General features: G+C 40.7%; 1 long non-coding RNA gene across 1 annotated transcript; it reads right to left on the bottom strand.

The window, feature by feature from the left end:
* Positions 1-417: 417 nt before the first annotated feature.
* Positions 418-16,594, bottom strand: LOC120434706. The gene is made up of 3 exons (XR_005609289.1): positions 16,417-16,594; positions 3,826-3,966; positions 418-812 (listed from the first exon to the last, which is right to left on the bottom strand). It is a non-coding gene; the product is annotated as an uncharacterized LOC120434706 (long non-coding RNA).
* Between the last annotated feature and the right edge of the window lie 5,122 nt (positions 16,595-21,716).

Consider the following 21,716-nt stretch of genomic DNA (forward strand, 5'->3'; position numbering starts at 1 on the left):
TCCTGATTGCCCGTCTCTGCTCACCTCTCCTCTCTGTGCTCAGCCTCTAGAGTCCTGGTCTCACAGAAGCTAAATGGACTCATAACGCAGCAGTGAGTGAGATGCAAATAGCTATTATGACACTTTTCCTGTCACAATGATAAATAAAAAGTAGCCCACGCCGCCGCCTATTCTTACTGTTCAAAAAATAAAATGACAGCTTTAATAGTAAAGGTGATTCAGCAGGCTGTGTCTCATATCTGGAGGTTAGAGGCGTTCGAGTAAAGAAAACAGAAAGGATATCCAAACACACACAAAAAAGCAAATGCTGCAGCTTTACTGCAGGAGGACAAGAAAAAAATGAAATCAATAGTATCAATCAATGGTTTTTAAAAATCTTTATACATTCATAGCTGCACACTACTTAAATATCCCAGGCACAGACGCAGTCAGTGAGTACATAAACAGGACAGACATGGAGATGCTTAATACTGTTTTTCTTTTTTTCCCTTTATTTATTTATTTATAGAGGCATCTCTATGAGGAGCTTGCATGTCATCCCTTTGTGTGCCACCTTCCTCTTAAAGTGAAAGAAATTCATATTACAGTAGGTGATTCTAAATTGGATGTAGGTATGAATGCAAGCCTCAGTGCCTGTCTCTGGGTTTGCACTGTGTGAAGTAACAAGCTGTAGTATAGGCTGCCATTTACTCAAAGTCAGCTGGATATTAAACAGGGCATATACAGAAAGACAAAACTGTTTACACGATGGCAGCAAATCAAACTCGGGGTAGAGTTTTTTAGTTTTGTCATACGGCTGTTTCGCTGCTGTCCTGTAAAAAAAAAAAGAGAGCAAGTCAGGTTAGTTGTGCCCCAATTATATACAAAGAGTGTTCAGACACTGAAAACATAACAGAATAAACTGCAGATTTTTCTCTTGGTGCATTTTATTTTTCAGTTTGAAAGACAAATCCACCACACAGACATACAGTAAGTGCTGCTAAGCCTGAGAAAAAGTTTTCATTTTGCCTTCTGACTGTGGGTTTATGCGTCAGGACTTGATTAAAATGAGTTTGAGCCTTTTTTTTCTCTTTTGATGTGTAAAATAAATTTATTTCAAAACAAATTGCTGATGTTAAGACAACTTTAGGAAAAAAAACTTGGGGAAACAAAACCAAAGTTTTAAATCTTTCAGAAGAATATTTTTTGCTTTCTTTTTGTGAAGTTTAATTGGCAGCAACTTTCAGCAGTTGCTTGATTGATGTCTGCCAGCCCAGCACACACCATTTCTTCATATTTAGAAACAGTAAAGCACACTGATTTCTTGGTAAAAACAGTATGATGCCCAGTATACACATGGTAGACTCTTGGATAATGTGAAATTAGGACCCAGCACTGTCCTTATATTGGCTAACTTTACTTACCTGTGTGACTGCAGGATACATCGGTACAGCTTAGAATGGGTGTAGCCCAATCTATTAAAGCTCCATCTGTGAGTTGGTGTGTTATGAGACCTACAGGTTGTAGTATATTTATTATCAGTTCTTAATGTGGCTTATTGTAATAGATAAGTCAACACAACATTAAAATAATATTTTCTGTGAAGTGTAAGGCTCTGCAAAGGGTGGGTGAAGATCTGAAAGACAGGATGCAGTTACCATGGACTAAACTATCTGCCAATGGCAAATAAATCACTAGTTGAATATGTGATGTAGAGTAATGTGTAATGTGTTACAATGATGAGGCATCATCATCATCACCCACTGGTTCAGGGACTCCTGTTCTGGAGCTTCAGCTAAAGCAGACCCTACTTTATTATTTAATTCACTCAAACCGAACATGAAGAGGCTTAAAAGCAGCAGTTGAGACAACCAAATCATCAGGTACATCAACTTTTTAGGGTTTTAGATAAAAACAAATTGAATTAAAAAATAAAGACTTTTTTTTTTAAATAGCCAAGCTGTTGAGCATCAATGTGAATTTTATTCGTTGAACAGGTATTCTTGGTGTGCGCTCTGTGTTCTAATAGCTGCAATTCCTGCAGTGTAAAAGAGACTTAACAGCAGATAAAGAATCAACTATAACAACCGTTATACATTTTCTCCATCACCAAATGAATTCATGCACATTCCTGTGAGAGTGCAATGCTTCATTCAGTGATTTTAGTAAGGCATGCCTTAACACCTTACACATATAAAATACATTACTAGATCAGAGAAACTATACTGCACTTTAAGCATGCTGTAAATAAAAGAATTGGTGAAAATGTTTCCAGCTACACCATTAATCTCGCTTTATAGTAAACTCCTCATGTGCCATAGCAATAACTTATTCTTGGCTGGGAAAATACTACTGACATTGAAAGTAAAAATCTCGGTAGTAGTCGTGCTGTGCTATACTTCAAATTTTGGTATCAATCGATACAAAGTAACTAAAGGGGGGGTACTGCCAATACCAAAAGTAGTTGTATATTGTCACGAAGTGTGAAGAAGAACTGTGGGCAATATAAAGATCTTATTGAATTCTTACATTTAGTGTGACCTTGACCTTGACCCAGTTTTCACCCAAACGAAATCAGCTCAAGCTGTTATTGGTATCAACCATCAGACAACATTTAAAAGCAATATCTTGAAAACTGTGGACACAAGACTGCAGACAAACAAACAAATGGAGCCGATTACATACTCCGTCCTGTCAGGAGGAATAAAATAAAATAGACAAATAGACACAGAAAGGTTCAGACATTTTTTATAGAGCATGTTTGCAGTGTATTTTTTCATTTCCTAAAGAAATTATTTAACTCAATTCAGTGGGATATGTACTGAACTTAGAAGATATTTTTTAATAGAATAAAGCTAGCACACACTAAATATAAATTTCCATATTTTTGGTTTATAAATTAAAATATGAGAGATTGGGGAAATAGGAGAGACATAAAATAATGGGTTTGAACATATTTTCACACCCAGACTCAGGCACAGGAGCAGTGTGAGTCTTCAGTTTTGAGTATTCCCATGGTGAACTCAGAGTAATGCTACACTGTTAAAGTAACATTTTACTATGTTTTCCCAATTCTGCTGGGATCTCTTATCTTTAGCTTTCATTTCCAGAGGATTAGGCGTTCCCATGGATTTAATTGCGATCTCCTAAACCTCAGTATCCTCTTGTCTAACACTGTCTCTGTGGGGGAACTCCACCTCGGTGCTCTTGTCCGTCTAAACCACAGCAATCATTCAGTCTACCTGAGCTGTGCTTCTGTCTGCTGCTTTCTAGCCTCTGTGTTGCTGAACTCTGGCTGACCTGACAGTAGACTGGTTTAACCTCGCAGTAACCCCCGCACCCACTTGTCTCTTCACCCCCACAAGATCACCCAACCACGCACACACACTCACACACATACATACTTCCTCACACCCAGCCAAAGTGCACAAACAGTCAGCTCTTTCATTTGAACATGACGCCTGACTGGCAGAGTGAACTGCCTCTGCACTGAATAAAATTCTCATCCATTTTTAATCACTTACGGAAGAAGCCGAAAAAGGGGAAGTGGGATGTATGCCAGCTTCAAAATACAGTACACAAACAAACAAATATAAAAGAGTATGTATAGAAGTAATAGCCTCAAAGCAGCGTGAGGAGGCTTCACTCAACAGCACAGTCAGCTGCAGGGAGGCCGTTGGCAAACGCAGCATATGGCTCTTTAGAAACTGTGTAGCTTGTGAATGGAAATCAGGCTGCAGATGTTTGTTGTCTCCAAATGTTCCCATGGAGTGCATTTAGTGGACAAGTTATAATGGTTTTGTCAGGGCAAAAAAAGAAACTTGTGATCGCATGCTCAGTTCTCACCTCTTTGACAAACGGGTCCAAGCACGTGTCAAAACATCCAAACTGATCCAAATCATCCAATCCCAGCTTGGTGAGGTCATCCGTCGGCCACTTATCGCATGTTGGTGGTTTTCGTCTGTGCACGCGATGAAAGGCTGAAATCTAAATATAATCATTCAGTCAATCACTCAGTCATATCTGTGAAGGGTGTTTCATATCCCTTTGTAGAAGAACACATCGTTTGAGATGTGCTCCTTTCTCCACTCGCTGTCATCAAAAACAGAAATGTCTCAAAGACGGATGTTGTCAGGGCACTACATCTGAACTTGTCATTGGTTTAAAAAAAGACAGCATGGGAACTGAAGCTTTTTGCACCTGATGACAAACAGCAGCCTAAATTTTTAAAAGGAAAAAAAGGGCACAAGCACAATGCTCTAAAATGAACATGGAAGGTGGCATAATGACTGCAGAAGCATTAAATAAACATTACGGCGAAATGACTTCTAAGTACAAACGTTAATGTTACACATGGCAGAAAATCTGAATGAATCAACCATTAGTTGAAGGCAAATTTGCCTCCTCGTTGTCAAATAGAATATGAGGCCTGATAGCAGGGAGATAGGACAAATGACGAGTGTGGCGTAATAGGACTCGAATAATACTCTGTAGTGAGTGTGTCACCGCCACACAGCCCCTGCAGATTTGTTTGTGCGTGCATGAGGAGCATTTGTCAAGTGTGAAAATGCGAACTGTATTTGCAAGCCTGTGTGTATACAATATGTGTGTGCATATAGTGGGTATGATTGTGTGCATATTTGTTGCGGAAGTGCACTAAGAGCATTACACGGCTGAGCGCTCCGCTGACTCCCAGCAGGGCTTTTAGGACTTGGTGTCCATCGTTTTGTCTTGTAACAAACCAAGACATGCGCTCTCACACCTTCCCTGGTTCATTGTGAGGTTGCATTTGTGTGTGCTGCTGTGTGTTAACGTAGACAGTCGCACGCAGGAATTAGAGCCTGCGTGAGTGACAGCTCGCCCTTTACTGCACCATAAACCTCTGGTCAATCGCGATCAAAGTAGATCCAGATCTGCAGCACGCTGTTTCAGTCTTTTATTGAAGTCAACACAATAAATGAACTGATTTCTAAAATAGTCTGCAAAAAAAGGATTCCTGTTGTGATCAGTGCGTCGTTTCATCAACACAGTTTTCGCTTCAAGGGCAAAACTGAAGTGACATCTGCACTGCAGTCTGCATAAAATTAGAACAGTGATGGAAAGCACTGACTTTGGTTGACGATTTAATATTTCATAAATATTCCAAACAGGGTCAAAGATTTTACAATTCACATAATATTGTTAAAAAGAACGGCAAAAAATAAAATAGGCTCCAAAACTTCGTAGTATTGCTTGCTTTTTTCATTTCAGACATTTCACATCAGCGACTTGAGAGGGTTAGGCTATGTGAAGTCTGCAGAGTTGCTGACATGCAAATTCTGGACCTTTTACTATTTCATCAATAGCACATCTTTCATGTTAGCTTAAAAGTTAAAACTTTTTTAATCAATATCACATTTGATCACCAGCCTCTGCAGCCAAATCTTACTCTCCTTCAACATCCTATTCTAAGCCACCTGACCTGTGTGTGTGTGTGTGTGTGTGTGTGTGTGTGTGTGTGTGTGTGTGTGTGTGTGTGTGTGTGTGTGTGTGTGTGTGTGTGTGTGTGTGTGTTTGCCTACTTGATTGCAGGACTAGAGACAGGTGCCCTGAGCTGGAGCAGAGCCTCACCAGCTGCACCTTGTCAGTGATCAAGCCTTTTCAAAACACACAGCTCTTCTACCGCCGCCTTTCAAAAATCATAGTCACCACTAAAGTCAGTGAAATTGCATTTGAGCCATTTGATTGATTACATCTTGATAGTCGTCATTTGTTTCTTAGTTTCCCCTCTGCATTTAACTCGGTGCTCCATTTTTGCAGCACCTCCTTTGGATTTCCTTGCTTCTCTGGAGCCTTGCACTTCTCACCAGCCCAAATAGCACTCCAGCTCTCCAGCCTAAGCTTTTCCCCAGCCTCTCACCAGCGTACCCCCTCCAAATAAATCACCCTTTACCTGCAACCTGCTTCCCTTTGCTTTAATATCCGCTTTTGGGATCACCAGTTCTGTGGAACACATCAAGTTACAAACTGTAATGGGGAAAAAATGTTGTTTGCAGTGACGGATCTGCAGGAAAAAATATGAACCTCCTCTCTAGTTCATCTAAACTCTGCAGAACACTTTAGTGCCTTTCAGTAAATGATTTTGGTTTTACTGCCAACAACTTTGAAAAGGGAGTAAATATTGAACTCACTATATAATCACCAGATCGTAAACATTACTCAGAATGAATGCTAATGTTCTCTGTTCTAGCTGTATCCATTAAAAGTTTTGCTAATGTGCCCCCGGTGAGCACTTGCTGTCTTTGCTGCTATTGCAAACTTAGACTATATGAAAAAGATGTGAAGTGAAGCCACTGCAGAAGTGCCTTAAACCTGCACTTTATATATCGGCCACCAGGGGGAGATTTGTCTGGTTGCAAAAAGAATGATTGTGAGGAAGTCATTGAGAAAAATAAGCTGGTTTGACCTCAGTAAAAACTTTGCTGATGAGCTTATTGGCTCAGGCTGAGTCACTGTAGTGTCAATAAATGCTGAATTCAACTTATTCTTTTTGTAAATTATTGTCTGGTTTTAAATCAAAAATGAGAATAAATCAGGGTATTTTTAGTTCAAGACTGACTTTAACCAGCTAACACCCTTTTGGTGTTTCAGTCAGATTCATCCTTTGCTCGTGACATCTGGCTTCGAAACAACAACATGGTAACTATGAAAATAGTCAGCTCAAGGTCTCAAACAGAACCTTAGTACCCACCGGGTGATGCTGGCGGCTAAATCACTTTGAGTGGTGATTAAAACTAATTAAAATAACTCTGTCTTTCTTTTCATGGTTTTGCAACTTCCAAAAATTATACGACTTGCAAACACACCAAAGAAGGCTGTGCGATTTCACAGTTTACAGCCTCAAATGCTCTTAAGCCACTCTATACTAACATTTATACCAGCATTTGGAAAGTTGTCAATAATTAATACCTCCAACTTCAATCGGGAATCATTGCATTCCTACAACTAAAGTTTTTCCCTGGCCTTGCAAACAACTTGGAAGCAACAAAGGGCTGAATTTTATGAATACGAAAAGCAGAATTTTAATATCTTTTCCATCTCATGTGACTGTTCTTACCTACTGGAGGCCTCAAATCAAACTGGCTGGTCAGAAAAAAACAGTTTCATAAAAGAACCAGCAACATTTTCTCACGAAACCTGTGAACGATGTTTTATTAATCCTGATTTTTTCTCCTGTGCTTCCTGTATACAGCACATAAGAAAAACAGCCAGCCCTTCCAGAGTATTCGCATGAACATCTGTTTTTTTTTTGTGGAGGGGGCGGTGGGGTATGTCCTTTGTGATATACATATGCTCTTGGGGCTGGTTTCAGAAGTGTCTCAGTCATAAACTTTCCCATCTTTGTGTGCATCCCATTGTTAATTGATCTGAGATGAAACGGCAGCTCTTCTGTGTCAAATTCATGATTAAATACATTCCCCGCCCTAAAAAAACCATCAACCGGTGCCTGATAAAATGGAATATGCAAGCGTTGCCACTGTCACGCGATGCAGACGGTCCCCAACGGAAAAACACCAATTACAGATGGCAACAAACACAGACCTAAACCCAGGGAGATTGCTCCCTGCTGTGAAAGATGGCACAGAATTCAGTGCAGGTCCAAAGAATGGTTCTTATTAAAATGCTCAAGACAGATTAGAATGAATAGAGAATTTTTGCCCTTTGAAAGATGATTAAAATGAATACAGAATTGCTTCTCTGAACGCTATGCTGCATACAGTCGCACTGCTCAGGCTAGCCTTTTAATATTTAAAGGGAGATGTGTGGAATCCAGAGCCGAGGGTGGCTGAGGAAAAAGGGCGAGGGTGAAGTGGGGAAGGAAGACTGGTTTGGATGGGGGGGCAGCAGAAAGGGAAGCAAATGGAGGAAAATGCTTGATCACGACTGCAACAAGAAAGAGAGAGGGCCAGAAAGAAGAAGAAGAGCAATACGTCCAGCCACTGTTATTCGTTTTCATTTGAACCTCTGAACCCTGAATGACTTCCCATGGGTAGAAACGGCTTGTCAGCGCTGCGTGTGCGTTAGTGTGTGTGTGTGCGCGTGTGCAAGAGAAAGACAAAGAGAGTGTGTCCACGCTTACATCAGCAGTTCAAACCCCTCATTTCACCGCCTCAGCACCCCTCAGTATTGCACCCTGTTCTCTTTACGCCCCATCTCTTTCCTTCTATTTCGCCTCCACCCGGCCGCCACCCCGCTGTGTCACCAGGACGGCAATTTACTCTTCCAGGGCGACGATCAAAACACTCATTTTTCTCTGTCTGCCTGAAGCTCTTTTACTGGCCTTTTGTCAGTCAGCCTGCTTTGACTTATCTGACTGGTTTCTTGACAGTCAGGCAGTCATTCAGTCAGCGTGTAACTGACTGGCCTTCCTGTCCATCCACTGTCAGTCTCCCTCTTGGATTCCTCCTGGAGTCTCTCTGCCAGCTGGTTGTCCTGTAACTTTAACTTTAACATATTTCCAAGTAATGCATCACTTTTTTATCCAGAAAACAAACTTCTTACCATATATAAATTATAATTTAAGTATTCAGTTTTAGTTAATGACCTTCATCTACAGATTTGGATGGATTTAAAAAAATCAGGATTACTTGTATTGAAAGCCATAATGTTACATTTATAACATCCTTGTATTGATTCAAGGGCTGCAATTGGTATGTCCCAAATAATGTCCAATGACATCTGAAAAGGCAATAAGTTTGATTAAAAAGGCCAAACAAAACAAATGTAATTCATAAATCTTGTTCTCCTACACAGGTCCTGCAATCCTAATCAAGTATCAGTAGCAGTGTATGACTGGCTTTGCCATTTCTTGTTAACATGCGAAAGACTGTAGCTAAAAGCTTTGTCAACGAGACTTGAATGTAGCCTAACTCAGAAAAACATGCTATTCTTCAGTTTCCAGTATTGAACAGCTTTGGTGCTATGCAGTGATTTGCAGGTGCACGTCCACATGTGTAGCTGTTTACTGTCCCTTGAGGGCAGCGTCAAACATGGGCAAATTAAATGGGCCACCTACACATTACACATACAGGAGCTGCTCGGCCATGACCTTCTGGCGCCCCGTTTTTGTTCTGATGTTGTTGCCAGAGGAGGTTTGGAACACTGCAGCTACTGAGTCAGCAGAGAATTGGTGACTTTTACACACTATGCGCCTCTGTCACTCTGTAGCTTTACGTGGTCTGCCACTTGGTGGTCGAGTTGCTGTGGATCTTAAATCCTTCCACTTTGCTATACTTACAGCTGATAGTGAAATATGTGGGAGAGAAGAAATTTAGAATGGCCCATTCTTTCACAAAGGTTTATAAAGGCAGACTGCATGTGACTGAGACTGAAAACACATAGAAAAGCAAGACGTAACGTCCGGTTTAGATTTTTAACCAATCGTAACATTCCAGTAGTTGCCAGTCCTTCCTTCTTCCCACGAGTTCCTCCAGTGGCCATTTGACGGTGTTTTCAAAAGGCTCCCGTGCTGAAAGTCAGGGAAAAATTGAACATGTTTACAAAATTCCCCGTTCATAACAACTCCACCGGGACCGGATTTTTTTTTTTTCCTTGATGCATCTGTTAAGGTTTTATTATGCTACTTTTATTGAGCAGTGCATCAATACAAGCTGGTGTAGCAGCTGTCTGCTAGTCCACACTTCCTCTAATTTCAGTCATCAAACTGGACCTCTTGAGCGTGTTTGTTTGACTGGTAATAAAATCTGACAAAAAACATGATTTTGTGTATAATACCGACGGTCCAAGAAGGTAGTTGTCCAGTTCTTGTGCAAAGTGCTTGTATTGTTAATGCTAACAGTCTGTTACTTTGCACCAAACAGCTCATGCATGCAGCGTGCAGACAAAGTTTGATAGAAGCCTACTTCGGTCTCATTCTGGCTCCAGAAAACTGACGTGCAGAAAAGACTGAAGCCTTAATGGATCAAGACTGCTTTTCATTTTCTCATCATCAGTTTCCTGTATTCTCTTGGTTTTTCTTCTTTTTTTTATGGTGACTGCTGTGGTTATTTCTTCCTGATTATAAAATGCAATGACAACAGAGAAAAGTCGTATCCAAGCATTTTAGCATGTTTTCCAGTACTTTGAGGTGCAAGACCGTTGTTAATGGATGTAGGTTTAAAGGTTGAAGCAATCAATGCTGGATGCTGTTCCACACACTAATTTGGTGATAGACGCAGTTGGCAGATGGCATCAGTATGCCTCAAAGTGTTTCTTTAAAGCCGTCTAACTTCAAAATTAGATGAGATTCAACAAACAAATTAAACAAGGTTTGAACTTCTCTTGTCTTGAAACAGTGCAGCTAATATAATATTTATGTAGTTTTTTTGCTTGGTGTAATCAGTCCTCCTGTTCATACTGACAAATAAAAGGTCCCTTCAGTGTTTCAAATAAAAGCAAAGAGGCACAAAATCCTTCCTCCTTTCAAAAATACATCCTTATGTTTGTGGGAAGACGATATGAAGCTTCAAAAGAAAGTTTAAAAGTCAAACAAGGTAACTGTCTTCCACGGTTACAGTATTTTTAGTACAGAATTTCCACTTTGTCTTAATAATATTAAAAAAAGGTTGCAGCTCAGATTTGGAAGTCTGGGTTCAGCTAACTAGGTTTTATATTTCAGTACAGATTTTTTTTAAATGTATTCCACTTATTAAAGTCATTTTAACAGAAATCCAGGTGATTCATGTAAATTTTCATAAGGATGCATAATTGGAGAAATGTTGTTTCTCTTAATCACCATGATAACAGCATTTCAAGGTTGAATCTTAGTATAACCTAGGTCTGACGTAGCCGACACACAAGCACTTGAATGACCTCCTCTCAACAAAAAATCCAGCTTACAGTGTTTTTCCCGAAAGTAAGGACTTAATTTCAATGAGATTTCCAGTATTCAACTTCAGCCTGAGCGACCGCACCACCTCTAAACAGCACAGAGTCCTCTTTGTGTTAATCAGTTAACTAATCCCACTTAGACTGAGGAGTCTGAGATCCATTTATTATGCAATATAATATGAGTTATGAAACTGAAAGCTCCCATGCATCTTTATCCAGCTCCTAATGGCATGCTGCGCTTGTGTTTGTGTGGTCCACGTACAATATTACCCATGTTGTGAGGACACAGAGCGAGTCCCCATGAAGTAAATCTGAATATTTTAGGGCCTGGATGAACTTTAAGGTTACTGCAAAGTTACATACATGTGTTGTAGTATTGTTTGCAAGGTTTAGGCTGGTGCTTCAGTGTGAGTGTGTGTGTGTGTGTGTGTGTGTGTGTAAGTGTGTTTGTGTCTCTTCATAACTCATATGTCTTTATTCTGCTCCCATAATTAACAATCCAGTTTCATAGATGTTCATCCTCTGTGACAAATGAGGTCTGTGTTGGCCATGACCTAACCAAGGTCCGTTGTCTGTTTTAATGCTCCGGGGAGCGAAGCTGAGAAATGGGTCGGGAGAAGGAGAGGGATAGAGGAATCTATGTGTGCTTGTGCTGACCTGCGCGGGTTATTAAGGCCAGGATTCATGTTATTGTAAACCCCACAGAGACGAGACTTGGCTTTGATTCAGAGGACATTCGGTAGAAATAAGGAGGCTCAGATGCTGCTGGCAACATGGCCTCCCTGTTTAATCTTTCCTTGATGTTATAGGTGCACTGTTGACGCCGTGATAAAAAACAAAAATCCAGGCTTCAAAATGGGCTCTCTCAGCTCCTGCGAGATTTCATTTAATCATATCTTTTCATCTTTCTCAATCTTCTAAAGCGAACACCAATTTACACAAGCTGCAGTTTGCAAACAGATCTAGAGGTTTTTTTCTTTTTTTTTTGAGGTTTTGCCAAGTTTTCAGTTTTCCTTATAGCTCTACAGTAACTCCTACTGTTACCTAATGAAGAGTCTAATTGTGCTGCGTTTTCCACCCTTTTGAGTGCTACTTAATGCATCGCGGCGATAGCGAATAGATGAGTTTGTTTGTGTTTGAAACCACAATGCACCACCTCACAGCTAAGACAGCTCTCTATTTTATACTTAGCGATGCTTGGATGAGTTCTGAGAGTTGGTGCCCCGGCACTAATGAAAATCAAGATGGAACTGATGATGAAAGGGAAATGTAAGACTGACAACTGTTGAGATGCAGGAGATGGCAGGAAGCGTTGCTCTCCCCTGTCGAGAAACATGTCAGGGCCTGTAATGAGTCTTCCTGTCTCATATGAAATGAAAACGTGCTATTATCACAACTCGATCACTCTCACATTACCAGTGAAATTACAGGGTGCACCAAAAAAAAAGAGAGAGAGAGAGACTGTAAGCTGAGGACATGAAATCGTCGCAAGAATACCATTCAATTTTCAGAAATGTTTTCTCCTTTATGTACGTGTACTCACTGAAATCTCCGAGTGGAGGAGGGCTGTAATAAATTATATTTCCATTCATATTACGCCAGAATCATTCAGAGAGATTCCTGATCGCAATGCCGATGAAAAAGTCGCAGCAAAACTTTTTTTATTGACTCCTGCAAGTGGGAAGATGAAACACTGCCACGTGTAATTACCAGGAAATTCAAACTCTGCTTGACTAAATATAGGCATGATAAGACTAATTGATATGGATAATTTTTTTGACAGGACCGACTATAAGGGGTGGAAATGCGAGGAACTATTTGTTGAGTTGGACCTTGTTTAGCTCCAATCCTTAACTGTCTCTCCACGGTCACTACATCACAGACGTCAATATGAATTACATTAAAGTAGCGTCAGGCTCACCGGCTTTGATCTCATCCCCACTTTATTTAGCTTATGATGATGAACCTACAAGAAACTCATCAGCGCGGCCAGAATGAACAGCTATAATTGTCTTTACAAGGTCACGGAGTGATCTTTTTTAATTTGACGGCACTGTTAATTTCTTTCAGCTAATATCGCCGGACTGCCCTCGGGGTTGGGGGGGTGGTGGGGGAGGGGGCTGTTTCTTTCATGGTCTTAAGTCCAAAAAAAGGACAGCACTGGAAAGGAGAGAAGCGGGGCTGGTGACGCACACTGCAAAAAAGTAGGATTAATTAAGTCTAAAGCACTTTGCCAGCAGTATGTAGATATAAATAAATCTACTCATAAAAAATAAATAAATAAACAACTAAAAAAGCATCCAATGATAAAATTTGATCAGACTAGGACAAGGCTAAGATTTTTGCTTTTCTTTCTCCTCAGGATGTGAGATGACACTCAGCTGCCCACTCCATATATTTCTGCCGCCTCAGTGAAAAGGACAAAAGGTACAAACCTCCCCGATGACCCTTAAAAACTATGAAAAAGCAAACAGAACTAAAAAGCAGCTATAAGCCCAAACCAGCGATGAGCTCAGTATATTAAAGTACATGGAAAACTATCACTCACGTCATTTTATCAGAGTAGCGTGCTGCGTGTAGGTACAACACTTGGCATTAACACTTCTGACCGAATGAATCAATCAAAGATTTCCTTGATGCAACCAGCAGGCAAGTTTAAACTGTGAATCACCCATCAGACTGACAACATCTACCTTGATGCTTCAGCTGTTCACCGTACAGAACTGTATTTTTGGCATGCTGTTGCGTCTGCTTTGTGTCATTAAGCTTGCAAGCGTTCTTTCATACATATATATATATATATATATAAAAATCTGCATAAACTGCGTTTCTGCTTGTAATGAGGTTTGTGCCTACGCAAATCTCCATGCGGCTGAGCTGCATTCACTTTGTAGCGTCTCACAGCAGATAGAAATGGAAGATAAAAAGGGCGGAGGCTGGAGGCTCCAGGAGGGGAGATGGTGGTGTTTAATCAGGTCCTTCGTTCTTCTTCCCCTGCTGTGGTGAGCGTTGGGCTTTGACTCTGCCGCTCCCGTCTCCTCTGGCATTCCTCTGTTGCCATGGCAAAGCCACACTTATTCTCATTCCAGTGGCATTCTGCTGAATCTGTGCCCAGCAAACAGCCAAAAGATGCTCGCGCAGGCACACATGCACCACCAAAGGCAGACATGAATTTTTGACAGCAAGCATGCAAAAATGCTGAGTTACATATATTGAATACCAAGTGTGAAGCATATATATATATATATACAGGTGCATATATCCACACACAGCCTGTGCACACATTATTGTTTGTCATGTGTGAGCTTGAAGAGCTGTAAGCCTGAAGCCCCTACTGACTTGAATGCAGATTTGTGCTACAACCATCTGTCAGCTAACAGCTCTCTGTGTTCACCCTGTGTGTAATTTGGACACTTGCAAGGCAATATGGCATAAAACCGCATCATATCTCACACATGGTATGCCAAACTGTATATCTCAGTCTAAGCAGCACTATCCAGGGATTGAGCCCTGGGCATCTGCCTTTGGCTTCATGACCACTCTCTGATAACAACATTAATAGGACAAGGTTAAGATGGGAAGGTGGGGAAGAGGAAAGGTGGCTGAAAATGAAACAGGGAAGTAGAGGATGAGGGCATCTGTGAGAAGTTGGCTTCTTAGGTAAAAATAAATAAAACCCAGAATCTCAGTTTCTTCCTTTTTCTTGATTAGAAATATGAGGACCAGCTCGTCATCATTGCTTGAGGTGGAATTTATTTCCACTGCTTTTTTTTTTTTCCATGTTGTTTTTTTGCTACACACTCAGTGTTTAATGACCTTAATGAGTTGCTGTGGTCCTCGAGGCTATCCTGGACACTGTGCTTGTGTCCCCCAAGTACTTGACAGAATATCCTTCAAGAAGGCTGGAGAACAATTCCTAAAGACAAAGATTGGCTAGGAGAGTTCAGAGTTCCGAAGAATAAAGGTGGTCATACCAAATATTGATTTCCAAGCTTGTTCAAATCTGTGCTGTTTTTGCCTTTTGATGTACAGTATTTATGTAGGTTTGCATATGTTTCAATAAATCGATGGACTTTTTCCCATTTCTTAAAAAGAAAATATAAAGAAACTAGACTTCAATTACTGGAGAAGTTGAAGTATGATTGCTGCTACTGGCAGCTTCCTTAATAGGCGACAAGTTTACTGTACCTGAGATCGCAGCTACCCTACTGCCTTATAGAATTGCTCCGAGGGGTCGTAATGGTTTCTGTCAAGTTTTTGTATTTTAAAGTGTACTCACCCTCACTGTTCGGGGACATTTACCTTGTGGTAAAATTGTCCCACTGCAGTATGTAATAATTTTATACTGTTTAGTTTTCTGACTAAGATTATAAGGAAAAAAAGGATTCCTGAAAAAAATCTGATGTGTGAAATATCCCATGCTGTACTTGAGCTCACAATCTTCAATATAAAGGGGGAAATGACATGTGCCACTAAGCCACTAATGGCAAGGTGAGAAATTGGTGGCTCTCCATTTAAAGTCTTCGAAACTTTATCAACAGAAAAAGTTGAATATTTCAGAAACTGTACCAAATTTTGAAAATCTAAATAGACGCACGCAGCACACAATTGAGCCAGTCTTTTTAAGGTATGAACAGTCTGTCATACCTTACCTGTGTTAGAATAATTAGCCTGCAAAGAAGAAAAATGGCAGACGACAATAACGTATGCGGTTTATCAAACCAATATAGGTTACTTCCATACATAGGCTGAGATATGGAAGCTAGTTACTACCACAAAAAAGAGAAATTTTTGCCAGCCAGCAGTCAAAATATCAGGATTACTTGAAAATTTCAAGTTACTAACTCAAATTTTTGAGAACATAATATGAAAGTTAGTTATTAAGTCAAAATCTAACTCTAAATTCCGACTTTAAAATAGCCTCCATACCATGTCTAAAAAGTATCCACAGATTCAAAATTGTGCATTTATATTTACATTGTTATTGTAGGGTGATCAAAAATATCTTATGATCATTAAACCGATTAAAATTTACCTTGTCAAAGATGTGTAGTAATAGTTATTAAAGGGCAGGATTTGGTAATAACTGCTGGAAACACAGGGAAAGAATCATTGTTTGGTAAAAGGACGGTATGTGAAGCGACCCCCTCACGGCAGGAAAAATAAAGTATAAGGTTTCGCCATTGTCAGTTAGTTATTTTTCAAGTTTTTTTTCTTCTTTTGCAGACCCATGATTTCTTAACAGCTCCACGAAACCACATGTAGACTTGTTTTCTGCACAAAACACTAGCAATAAAATTACTCACAGCGTGACTTCACGACAGCCTTGACAAACCTATTCTTCTGACAAAACACGGTAACACGCTCATACTCCATGAAAGTCTTTTCATCCAGGTATTGTCAAGAAATATGTGCCCCTATTTTATAAATCTTTCTCACCAGCATTTACCCAAAACAAAGAATTTCAATTAAAAGAATGCGGCGTTGATGTTTCTGAACTGAGTTAACCTTCCCGACGAGCAGATTGAAAGACAACTGCTAGTGTTTGCAGAGAAATTATTGACTTACCCATCGTTAAGGCCCAAACCATGGTGGGTGCTGCCCCAGTGCAAAGTTGGTTTTGGCCGCTCGGTTTTTATCCAAAATATTCCATCAACAAATATGCACAGTTGGTCCTGAGACATAAATACTGACGTCATAAACAGCGGTATTTAACCGAGTGGATAACCATAAAGGAGGATTTATGTTCCACATTGTTTTTTAGTCAGACTTTTGTGTGTGTGTGTGGTTTATTTTTAATCGAATCAAGATGTCTCCCTCTTTAAGTGAGCTAAAGTAAAGTTTATCGAATACTGGTTTTTTTCTACAAAATCATCCTGCTGCAGTTTTAAATGTTTGATTTTAGAGAGTTATCAAAGCGATCCCAACATGTGCAGTATAATCGTTTTGGTAGCGTGATGTTTAAACACTGTAAAGTGTGTTTCAATGACATGCAAACATGCCCTTAACCTTTATTTCACTCCATCTATTTTTCACATGGCTGACTGGTGATACATCAGTGTTAATTCAGTTCTGTTCATCTGCCTGCTGAGTTCACGGAGAAAATTTGCTCACCAAATTAGCATTGATGAATGACTTACGAGCACCGCGGTGGCAGTCAGGTGACTACCGTTTATCTATACTCTAAAGACTGGCTGTCAATACAAAACAGAGGGTCTCAAAACATACTTGATGCATGCCCAGGTGCGCAAAAAGAGATCTAATGAGTCAGTGGATGAGTCAGAAGTGATCGCAAGAGAAGTAAAACATGGAGTTGCTTAAAATATAAAGGACACGAAGGCTGGGGTACTGGAGGACAAGGACGGAAGATGAGTCAGAAGCAGCCCGAGATAGAATGGTGGTCTTCAGAACAACATGAAAAATATCTGTGGAAAGAAGTCATGAACAGCTGAAAACAGGCGTGAATAAATTCACACATTTTCAAAGGGAACATGTCATTCTCATTTTCAGGTCTGTATTTTTACTCTAAGGCCCTGCTGGCATATCTTTGTATGATTTGCAGTTAGTAAAAAACAAAACAAAGCAGCCCTTTAGTTCAATCAGGCTGCTTCAGCAGCTGTTTCTTAAGGCCCCCAATCTGATGAGCTCAGTGTTCTTTGACTCGCCAGCTCACCCGACACACTTTGACCGACTCTGGAGGCTACAAAAAACATGGAAGGTAAACTGGATTCTTGACTAAAAGATACCACCCACTCGCCTGAATGAAAATTGCTTGTCTGGCACATAAGCCAAAAAGAGTTTCTTCATTGTTTTTCAGTCCAATGTAAATGTACTGTAGTGTCTCCTTGACTGGGCCACAGACTTCACATTGTGATGAAGTCAAGGAAGTAAAACTCACTTTTGCACCTGCTGGGGAGGTTCTACGATTAGAAAAACACCAATTATTAAAAATGCATGGTAGAAATAAAAAAGATGTTTGTTTGCAGTTGGACGTGTCTTGTCAATAGTTGTTGTTTTTTTTAAAGCCTGTAAGGCTGAAAAAAGGCCAACTTCAAATTTCAGTCAAAATAACACATCAAAACTAAGGAATTTAGTTCAGGCATGTTAAAAGTCAGCTTTAAGCTCAGACTAATGGACAAAGTGCAGTCTTCAAAAGGATAATAAGACTGATTTCTGGAAACATTTCTGTTTGAGGTGATTTTTGGAAGATCCTCCACTGCTTAAAGTAATAATCTGACTCCTGAATTAAAGAGATGGAAGACTTTAACTTAACAATGGATGTTTTAATGTGAGAATCAGTTGATATGCTCACTCCTGGAGCCAGCCTCAAGTGGCATTTCAAGGAGCTTTAGTTTTTTGGCATCCTAATTAGCTTACTTTGTCAACCTCAGAGGTTTTTTTTAAAAGGTTGTGAATTCACTGGGCACTCGACTTGCAAATAAGAGGGGTTGGTTTGTTTTCTTACTCAAAAATGTAAATTTTTGAGCCCAAATCAGATCCGAAATATGAACAACCCACAGACCAACACTGGCAAATACTTTAACCACAAGGTGTATGGAAGGGAGAGCTGTTTGTAAATAAACTGGCATCAGTACAATGAAGTAGAAGCAGAGGTGCATTTTTTCTACATGAGGTCATCTCACTTTTCAGAGCTTCTCATGTAACGTATAGATTTCTGATATGCTGATGTGTCATCAATAAAACACAGCGTATCTCAGAAGTAAACTGTGACTGTTTATGGTGTGATACTTTAAATTTTCAATAATGCATGGCTGCATAATCGCTCTCGGCATTAAAGAAAGCTGAAAACACGCTGAACTTTGGCTGGCGTTTAGACACGCACGCTCGATGTGAGCACATGTTTTGATTCTGTGTCTCATTTAATTCTATGCAGTGATATACAGCTTTCCATAAGCACAGGCTGTTATGTCCAGCGGGCACACCAATGCTCATGTGGAGTTATAAATAGCTAATGTCCACGCTCTGTTTGCCTCCTGAAATGGATATTTCTTAAACAAACAAACAGGCCTGACCCGATGGACAGATGAATGCCATAGGGTGTAGTTAGCGGGGAACACACTTTCCTGTAAATGACGGCTCCTGCAGCAGCTTAACAACACTTAACAAATATAAGCTTACTCAGTAGCTACATTACATAAATAATTCGTGTTGACCTCCGGACGCTGACAGTTTCTGGCGAGTAGTGTGTTTGACGCAGACGCATGCTCGCTTTCTCGTTATAGACTGGTCAATGCATCGATTAGCTAAAAAAAACCACACAATTTGTACTTGTAAGTGCCAGCAGCACGCCCAGAGAGCCGATATTCGGCTGTAACAGGTCCGCCAGCTCATGAATACAACGATAATTTGTATCACTAGAGGCCGGGACTATTGAGCGAGACTCATTTACCTCGCTGTGTTGACAGGGAGGGCACTCAATGGGCTTGTGCAGGTGTTTGTGTGTGCATGTGTGTGTGTAATCATGCGTGTGTGGGCAATAGGGACACACTCATCTCTGCCAAGGTCAGAGAAGGAAGCTGTATTCATTAACCACAGCAACTGATTGTACATTCAGGGGAAATTTACACTGTGTGACAACAATGAAGACATTACAATGGGCAAAATGCTAGAGATGCAAAGATATTTCCAAAGCTCATCAGCAAGGAACCCTGGAGAGCAGCCAGAATTGTGTTTTTACTGTATAGGATGATTGTTCTCGCTGGATTAAAACACAAAAGATGAAAAGGGGTGATTGTCATGTGTTTTCTTCTTGATTTCACAGGAAACCAAGCCAAAGCTGTGATCTGACTTTCAAGTTGTGTGCCAATATGGCACCGGAGTCTGCCCAGGGTACACGTTCAGCTCTCTTGTCAGGGAGAAAATTGACCAATCTAGAAAATAGTGATGTGAAAACTACTTTTGTAGAACAGACTGTGACACGACGCTGTAGAACATGATAGAAAGAGAAAGACAGCGCCATTCAGCCTGCGAGGCTTATTGTGTGTAGATGAAGAGAATGAAAGAGAGAGATAAAAGTGGTTTATCTATCTGAAGATGGACACACGTACACTTGTGTGCACTTAAAGCGATGATATACACAAAAAAGAAATGTCGTGAAGTGAGCTAAACGGGGGGAATGCTGGGATCAGCTGATTAGGAATGAGATGAAAATCGGGGCAGGGCGATAAAGAACGGGTTCTTGTTTTCATCACTCTTGTTCTGAGCTTAATGGGGTCGGGACAGATGGAAGGAGGGAAGAATACATGGCAGGAAAAAAATGCAAGGTAACAAGAGAAGAAGAGAAACGGGGTGCCTGCGACAGATGGAGAGGTGGAGGAAGAGAGTGAAAGGGAGAAAGAGGGATAGATGAAGAGCGACGGAGGGATGGTGCCGACTGCTTCATCTCTACTATCAGATGAGGAGGAGGTCGGGTGCAGTAAAGGCAACTCAAGGTCAGGCTAAAGGGGGGGAAATGAGTCAGTGAATTAAGCAACTCAAAATAATCCCATCAAGAGTCAGTATTTAATTAAAGTTCTTTTTACATAGTCGCTTGTTTCTCAGCACCAAAGACATTTTTCCCATCGCATATCTGTTTCCCATGGCATAACTCTTTCCCACACTTATATAGGAATGAAAAACTTCTCTTTAAACCAGACTCAATGGCTTGTTTCACTCTTATCAGCCTGCCGAGTCTCTGTGGTTTCTCGGCTGTGAAAGCTCGCTGCTGTTCTGCTCCGACGAGGGCGCGGAGTAAGGGGGGGGGGTTCCCAAGTCCTTGGTGCCTGCCTCCCTTCACTGCCCTGGGGCTCAACACCAGCCGCTCGACCAGCAGACCTCTGAGACTTTTTTGCCACCCAAGCGTCCAAATAATGCCTGCAAACATGCAAGCCGAGAATGGGCCCTGTTTACAGGGCCGCAAAGTCACTCCTTCAAAGAAAAATTCTATCAATTAATCTATTTTTCAAGTGGGAGAAAGAGCAGCATTTTTGTGGCATTAGCCTGTGTGATGGACTGATCTTCAGAGAGCTCAAAGGAGTGTCAAATGCACTGTACTGATAAGGCTGGGGGGCAGGAGAGGAGGGAGTGAGGTGGTGGGGACGCTGAAGCTGATTAGCTGATTAGCTGATTAGGTGACGAGGGCTTCTTCTGAGCTCTTTAATTTGCTCGACCAGAAAAGAAAAGTAATTAATCTCAAACTTCCAAGACCTCTTGGGGACTTCAAAAGTACACCAAGAGCGGAAATCAACAAAAACAGCAAGCCTTATTGTGAAAGTCTGTTTATTAGCCAAATTGGCTGATTGTTTTGTTTGCAAAATCCCAGATTTAAGCCTCTCAGACAGTCTTGAGGGTGTTTTTTTGTCTCTCTCTCTTCTGAAGCTTGTGCTCACATCTGCTTCTGCTTCTGCTGCACCGCCAAAGATGAAGCTATGTGGTAATTTTACAAAAATGTGCTTGGCATTTTCACAGAGGTTGATAACTTGTCCACAAAAATAAGTCTTTTTGAGCTGCTGAAAGGAGAAAAGAGGCAGCAGAGAACTGCTCGAGATGAACTCAGAGAGATTTTTAAAAGAAAAACAGGTATCTCTTCTTGGTCTTTATCTTCTGTCCGCATCCCATAATAAGACAGCATCTCTTAAAATGACTGCCCGAAAGAGGGCAAAAAAAGGAGTAAAGGACAAAGAAGGGGATTTATTCAAATTATGCCAGCGATGGAGGGAATAAGTTGAGGAAAGAAGAAAATAAAAAACAAAAGATTGTGATGGAAAAGGGTTAGGAGAAGGAGGGCGAGAGAGACGAGATGTATGAAAAAGAGAGGGGAAAAAAAGAGGAAACGAGGATGAAGAATGATTACAAGACGGAGGGACGCT

Source organism: Oreochromis aureus, linkage group 19, assembly GCF_013358895.1.
Source record: "Oreochromis aureus strain Israel breed Guangdong linkage group 19, ZZ_aureus, whole genome shotgun sequence".
NCBI classification, from domain to species: domain Eukaryota; kingdom Metazoa; phylum Chordata; class Actinopteri; order Cichliformes; family Cichlidae; genus Oreochromis; species Oreochromis aureus.